An 8,133-nucleotide genomic window follows, 5' to 3' on the forward strand; every position below is an offset into this window, starting at 1 on the left:
GGGCTGGGTCCGGATCACGAAGCATCTCGTAGGTTGGCTGTAGGAGGCTGACTCTCATCTCAAAGAAAGCCAAAAGGTATGGCGAGGTTTCTGTCATGGAATTCTTTCAATAGAATCGTGTTTTAGCAACAGAATTCTCGTTTCGGTGTCGGAACTGAATCGGGAATAGGGAAGTCAGGTGGGAGGTTGCTTAAATAATCTAGGTGAGGGGTGAGGGTGCTGCCCTGAATCAAGACAGTGGTTGTAGAGATTAAAAAAAAAAATTTTTTTTTTAATTCTAGAAGCAATGAGAAGGTAGGACATGGCAGCAGCTGGCGTTCCTGGGATGAGCAGAAGTCAAGAGAAACAATGTGAGTTGTGAGACGGCATTGTGCTCTCAGCTTAGCAATGGAGAGCTCATGAACCCACCCAGCACGATGACCTCTGACCCCTGCACGCGCGCACGTTCGCCTTAGGAAGCCATCCAGCAGAACGCTGTCCGATTTCGACGCTGACGAGCACAGACTCCCTGCGGATGCCAGCTCGCTTGCTTTCCTCTGCGCATCCCGCCTCAGCCCTCCCGGGGCTGCGGCCCGTCCACTGGTCTCTTCAACAACTTCCCTTTCCGTCTCTCGCATGCTCAGGCTCTCCCTCCAGGGTCTCTTTGGGCAGCACAGTGTCGCGCGCCCATTTTTCAGTATCCCTGGAAAGGTAGATTACTTCAACTAGCGTACCCATCGGGTTCACCTCCTGAAGCACGTGATTGCCTGTTACCTGGTGCTATCTGGGCTCCCAGAAAGGATTTTCAGAATGAAATGCCCTAGAGAAGCACGTGCACCACGAAGCCTTCCTCTTAGGCCCCGCCCTCACTGTCCCCTCTTGTCTCCTTGGGAAGAAGGGGGTCACCTGCCTGTTCTCAAAAGCTACGACAGGGTAAGGAAATTTAGGTATGAACGACAGTGAGGAAAGTTACATCTTGGCCTCGACTGTCTACGTGATGTAAGGGGCAAGAGAATTTGCTAGAAGTGAGAAGCGTCTCCTGAAAGGCCTTCCAAGAGCATGAACATGGAACAAACTTTGGCTCGACAGAACAGGGACCAGATCTGAGCAGGAGACACCAGACGAGAGCACGTCCCTAGAGTATGCGGCGAACTGCGGCCATTCGTTTATTTCCTTAAAACATGCTCACCAAAGCCTGCCTCCATCTACTGAGCGCGTTGTACTAGTCCCAGGATATACAAAGATACACAAGATACAGCCTGTGGTTTATGTCGGGAGGCGCGTGTGTAAACAGGCAGGTGCAGAAGAGAAAGCTTCGCCGCGTGACGGGGGTGCGGGCACCGAGGGAGCGCGCGCCTTCCCCCGGCTGTGCAAGCGCAAAGCCAGCACGCCTGCCTGTCCCTGGCAACGAGTGCCTCCTTAAATTTTGTCCTCTACATGCCTCTCTTGTCTCACCTCAATCTGGGCCCTGGGTAGGACACGGTAGTGGCAGCAGAAAGAAGTACCAGGCAGGTCTACGGCCATGCCACCCTGAAGAAGCTGGATCCCGTCTGATCTCGGAAGCTAAGCAGGGTCGGGCCTGGTTAGTACTTGGATGGGAGACCTCCCAGGAAGACCAGGTGCTGCAGGCTTAAAAAATAAAGAATAAAGGATTGTAAACTAACAAGGTCCTTGTAATCTGCGAGGTCAACCATGGGCTGCCTCTCCTAAAAAAAAAAAAATTAAAATTAAAAAAAATAAAGACAACAAATCTAAAAGAAGAAGAAGTACGGACAGAGGACTAAGCCACCCGCGGCGTCCACCGCTCACGTTATTGCCTGCAGGGCGGGATCGGCCTTGGAGAGACGCCCGCGGCTTCGGCTTCCAGAGAAGATGCGCTCATCTAAGACCCGCTCCTCTCTGAAGCCGCAGCTCCGGAGGCTGTCGCCAACCAACACCAGCGCTCGGCAACAAAACAAACAAACACACTGAAAGGCTACGCCCAGCACACGGCCCCCTCCTCGGCACCCAGCGCACCCTCTCCGAACCTCCGCCTTCTCACCAGCGACACTTGGCTGCGCGTGCCGGTCAACGGGAGGACCGGGGCCATCTTATTCCGGTTTTTTTTTTTTTTGTAAAGCATGTTTATTTTTCGCAGCAAAATATGCGTAACATAGACTTTTCCGTTTTAACCGTCACCAGATCTACTTCCAAAATGTCTTCTTCAATTTGAGTGTCCTTATCGCAATGGGATTTTAATCACTCCTTACTGAACGAGCTGTTGAACCCATGCATGAATTAACCCCACCGTCCAGAGCTTGACTATAAGCACACAGCGACTGGGATTTCCTTTGCCGCTCTGCAAAAAAATGACAGAGGACAGAGGCTATAAAATTTAAACAAGGTGTAGATAATAGAAATGGCTACATCAAAGGAAATCTCTTTAGAAAGAGAGCCTGTGCTAATGAAGTACCCTGGCACGCTTTTGATGAAGAAGCTGCATGACAGAACTCAATGACCGCCACGAGCAGGTGACACACTCCCGTGCCAAGAAACAATTTCCAGAGGAGGCGGGCCTGCCGGCCTTTTGCAGGTGGTTTGACCCCTGAAGTTTTGTTCGATAGCACTCACAAGATTTTTGATGTTTCGTAAGTGTTTTTCCCGTCTTCTCTCTAGGAGAACACACTGTCCTATTACTATCTTTAGACCTGAAAAATAGACTGACAATAATATTTCTTCTCTGCGCTTTATCAACATGTGAGCTTCGGGGCACCAGGCATAGAATGGAGGTAAATGCTGACTTGATTTCGCAGTGATGGGACAGTTCCGGCTTTAGAAGGAGACCGGGCGGGACGAGGTGGGCAGGGAGCAGAGTGACGAAGAGAAATCTTAGGTCATATAAAAAAAATCAACAAAGGTTTGCTTTATTCTGGTGAAAATTTTCCAAATACATTAAGCACGCTATCAAATAGTCTCATTTGTCAACGCCGCCTGCTTTGCACCGAGGGCCCGGTTATCCGACCGTGCTGTCTGTCCCCAGGGGCCTGGGGTGGCCCGGCTCAGAGGCTGAGGAGGAATGACAGCCCACAAGACCTTGCTCCTGCCACGGGGCACCGTGCGGGGGTCCGAAGCACAGACCCGTGTTTCCTCTCGGCCTCCCACTGGCTCAGAGATGCTTTTGCATGTTCGTATGTTTACATTCATACCTCTTCGTGTAACCGTTAGGATAATCATTACAACACAAGTACCGAAAATTATCGTCTGACTTTTTCTCCCCCTTGAAATAACAGCATGACCCCCAAACAAATCTGTATCCATGGAGGCAACCTCAAAACAGAGTTCACTGCGGCCCTGGAAGCAGGCCGACACATTTTCCAGGATTCTAGGACAAAGCGACTGCCAGGAATGAAGTGTATGAATTGTCTCTCCCAAGACGTAAAATATAAACGCATTGGGCAGAAGCCATGTACCTGCAGCCCAGGACAGAAAACCAGCTTTCCGGTGGGGCGGGGGCGTGGGGGAAAGAAGGACCTTGATGGTGCCACAGAGGAAGGACAGAACACCTGTGGCAAGGGCAGCTGTCGCGAGCAGCAGAGCCTGCTGCTCCCCCTGCTCACGGCTCGCTGGTTTCTCCGGAGACTCGTTCTTGCTCTCCCGCCTTTGAGAAATTCATGGATTGAGTTTTTCTTTAATTTCATGCTGCCGTAAAATCACCGTACGCCCGAGGAGAAACGGACACCGTCCCACGGGACGGCCGTGCAGAAACGGCTCCCCGGGGCTCCCTGCCGGCCAGGCGGCCGAGCTACCCCCGCGGTTCTGTTCCTTCGCCTTCACTCCACTTGGGTCTCAGGCTCTGGGTGAGCTTATTTTGCTTAGAAATTGAAGCCTCTGCTCTGGAATTTCTCAGCCCTGTCCACAGTGCCCTGGCTGCTTCCCAAACTCCCCTGTGCCGGTCACCGGTCCCACTTCTTTGCAGACGTGGACTTAAATAGCAGCTTTAGATCTATTATTTAAACAGAAATCCCACGAATGAGGGTAGATTCTAATTCGCATCCTCAAGCAATAATCTAGAGTAGGAGCCGGCACTTTCTCCGTAAAGGGCCACACACTGGGTATTGCAGGGTGCCAAGCCCAGTGGTCTCTGTCGCAAGCACCCAGCTTCACCCGGGTGGGTGGAAAGCACTCACAGACAGATAGGGTGTCACGAGGGAGCGTGGCTGTGCTCCAGTAAACTCTGCTTACACAACAGGCATAGGCTGGGTGTCTGCTGGCCTTCCCCACCTCCAGACGACTCTTTAAGACACCCACTTTTCTTTACTTTCCTGTGCTTGGTTCTACCACATCTGAGAGTTACGAAAGTTCTCAAATTCATGTAAGCTAGCTCTACATTCATATGCGTTTCTTAAAATTGCAACACACCAATGTACTTTTCAATTAATCATAATCTTACGGATTGAATAAAACACACTAAATTCCATCTGGCTAAATTCCAATTCATTCTCTGAACATATGAGCATATTTTTATGCAGTTGTCATTTGTAGATACATTCCATTTTTCTATGTTGTGATTTATACTCAGTACACTTTTGTAGCACTGTTGCTATATATCAATATAGCCTGCTTACTTATTTTTAAAGACTATGCCATAAGCATTTCATTAATACCCACCAATCGGCAAACTTATAAAGCTGGCTTGCTAAAAATTCTCCTATTGTTAAATATTTGGAATTTTTCCCATTTTTTTTCCCCATGAGCCAAATAAGGCTGCTATAAAAATCTCTGTACAAGTGACAAGCAAGAAAGTTAAAATCCAAATGTAAAAGTCATATTATTTCAGCTAGGTCGGCTAATTATTGGACTTGACACATGGCAATGTGACACACTCATAAACACAACCAGGTAATTTTTTTTAAAGCAACCAGAATATAAATTCATGGAACTGCCCATCATGTTGACTGATCTTTCAGAAGACTATCCTAAACGACTTGTTCTAAGAAATGCGATTTGATCTTAGATATTTCTTTATTCTGTACTGGTCTCCAAATGTCCCCTCTTCCTTCACAGTTTCGATGGCGTATCTCAATATTACTATATAAGCTCGCCTGTGCGATGGCTTAAAAACGTCAATCTGTGTTCAAATACTGGACTTCAGTGTTCTAAATAAGATAGTTTCACTGTGGGAAAGGATTTTTTTAAACGAGACTCGGTAACCACAAACTTAAGTAGGAAATTGTTGGGTCTGACTACATAAACACGAGAGACGTGTACCGTACTACGAGAAGATCTTTGCGAAATCTGAAGTCAACGGGATTAATACTTAGATTATAAAAGGAATTCCTATAAATCATTGAAAAGATGGAAAACAGATAAAGGATATGAATTGTCAATGCACAAAAATGAGAAACCTCAATGACAAAAGTCAGAGACACTCAATCTCGCCCATAATAGGAGATACAAAAATTACAACAGCAGTATAATGCCACTTAATACCCACCAACTGGCAAACGTTTCAGAATCAGAGGACTCCGAGTTTTCAACAAGCTGTGGGAAACAGGAGTCCACATGCAGAGTTGGTAGGAGTGGGACCTGGCACTGTCCTTCTGGAGAGTGATCTGGCAGCTTCTCGGGGAATTACTGCCTGTGTACCCTACAATACAACGCTCTCTCTCCTGGGAATACACGCCTGGGAAATTCTCGCATAGGCTCATAAGGTGCCACATAGAAAAATGTACACAGCAGCATTATTTGTAGCAGCAAATAGCTGTCCATCATCAGATGGCTACGATGCGGCTGTCAGAAGCGATGAACTAGTGGTATACATTAGAACACAGGACCGAGTAAAAAGGTAAGCAATATAATGTGACGCTATCAAAGATATAAGTACATATGTACATACATAAAATACCAACACATTTTTCACAAGTTCACACATATCAAGAACATATAGTAAACATCTTAAAGAAGGTGCAACTCAATGGTAAAAACAGTAATGGAAAATGGGGCTGAGGGGAGGTCCGAGACGGCGGCGGCACAGGTGGGTGCACAGCTCACCTCCTGCCACGAGCAAACTCACATACACACGTGCGTGGGGCACGATTACTCCTGAGATTCCACTGCATGGACTGCTTCCAAACAACAAACAAGAGAAAGACACCGAATACACAAGGCTGGGAAGCCCCGGGAGCTGCAGACACGCTCCCTACCGGAGGGGCCGGCGAGCGCCACTGTGCACATCCCCCACTTCCCCAAGTAACATGGGTCTACTCGGGAGCCCTGGCCCCCTGCAAGGTCACCAAGGCCCGTTCTAGACTTGATATATCACCTGACCCCGTTTCAGCATGAACAAAGAGAGCTAGCAGGATCAACAGGGCAGTACTACCTGCACCTGGCTTCCCATCTGGAGCCATTCTGGCTTGGTGGGCCAAGGCCCCGGAAAGCCTCAGGCGCCTGTTCAGCTCCCACTGGTCTGCCAAACACACTCAGCACACGCGGTCTACACCGAGGCTGCTTCTTCACAAGGCCACTTATTCAAGATTGGGAGACATAGCTATTTTGTCTAATTATTTTACATAAACATAGAAATTCAAACAAAATGGAAAGACAGAAGAATATCTGTCAAGTGAAGAAACAAGAAAAATCTCCAGGTAGACAAAAAAACCCCTCAGGAAACAGAGATAAGTAATGCCCGACAAAGAATTCAAATAAACGATCATAAGGATGCTCACAGAACTTGAGAGTGAAATATATACTTTCCTTTCAACAAAAGGAAAGTATAAGAAGGAACCAAGCAGACCCGAAGAATACAATAACTGAAATGAAAAAAAAAATACACTAGAAGGAATCAACGTCAGATTAGCTAACACAGGAGAATAGATTAGCGACTTGGAAGACAGACTAGTGAAAATCAAATCAGAACAGCAAAAGTAAAAAGAATTTTTTTAAAAAAGAGGACAGTTTAAGGGACCTCGGGGATAACATCAAGCTTTCGAACATTCGCCTTCTAGGGATCCAAGAAGGAAAAGAGAGAAAGAAACAGAAACTTCATTTTTAAAAAATAATAGATGAAAACTTTCTTAACTCAGGAAACAGACATCGAGGTCCAGGAAGCACAGAGAGCTCCGAACAAGATGAACCCAAAGAGACCCATACCAAGGTATATTATAATTAAAATGGTGAATGTTAAAGAGACAATCTTGAAGGAAGCGAGAGGGAGGGAAACAACAAATTACATACACGCAAAATATGAAATTAGACCACTTTCTTACGCCACATTCAAGAATAAACTCAAAATGGATTAAAGACTTAAATGTAAGACCTGAAGCCATAAAACTCCTAGAAGAAAACATAGGCCGTAACCTCGTTGACATACGTAGCTCTTAGCGATATCTTTCTGAATATGCCTCCTCAGACAAGGTCAAAAAAAGAAAAAATAAATAGATGAGACTACATCAAAGTAAAAAGTCTCTGCACGCCAAAGGAAACCATCAACAAAAAGACAACCTACCGAATGGGAGAAGATATTCTCCGGTGACACATCCAAGAGGGGTTATTACACAAAATATATAAGGAACTCAGACAACTTAATACCAAAAAAAAAAAAACCCACACAAAAATCCCAAGTAAAAAATGGGCAGAGGACCTGAACGGACATTTCTCCAAAGAGGACATACGGATGGCCAACAGACATATGAAAAGATGCTCAACGTCAGTAGTTATCAGGGAAATACAAACTAAAACCACGATGAGATGCCACCTCACACCTGTCAGAATGGCCATTATCAATAAATCGGCAAATAACAAGTGCTGGCGAGGACGTGGATAAAAGGAAACGCTCATGCACTGCTGGTGGGATCATGAATTGGTGCAGCCGCTACAGGAAACAGTATGAAGAGTCCTCGAAAAATTAAAAATATTGCTGCCATACAATCCCACAATTCCACTTTTGAATATTTACCTGAAGAAATCGAAAACACTAATGCAAAAGAATATTTGCACTCCTACGACCATTGCGGCATTATTTACAACAGCCAAGATATGAAAGCAACCCAGGCGTCCATTAATAGGTGAATAGATGAGGAAGATGTGACATATGTGTGTGTGATGTGTGTGTGTGTGTGTGTGTGTGTGTGTATTACTCAGCAACAAAAAAGAATGAAATCTTGCCATTTGCAACAA

The 8,133-nt window shown here is 46.2% G+C and overlaps 1 pseudogene; it reads left to right on the forward strand.

The window, feature by feature from the left end:
• Positions 1-1,491: 1,491 nt before the first annotated feature.
• LOC120617838 (uncharacterized) lies at positions 1,492-1,610 on the forward strand (annotated as a pseudogene).
• Positions 1,611-8,133: the final 6,523 nt, after the last annotated feature.

This window comes from Pteropus medius, unplaced genomic scaffold (genome assembly GCF_902729225.1).
Source record: "Pteropus medius unplaced genomic scaffold, Ma_sr-lr_union100, whole genome shotgun sequence".
NCBI lineage: Eukaryota > Metazoa > Chordata > Mammalia > Chiroptera > Pteropodidae > Pteropus > Pteropus medius.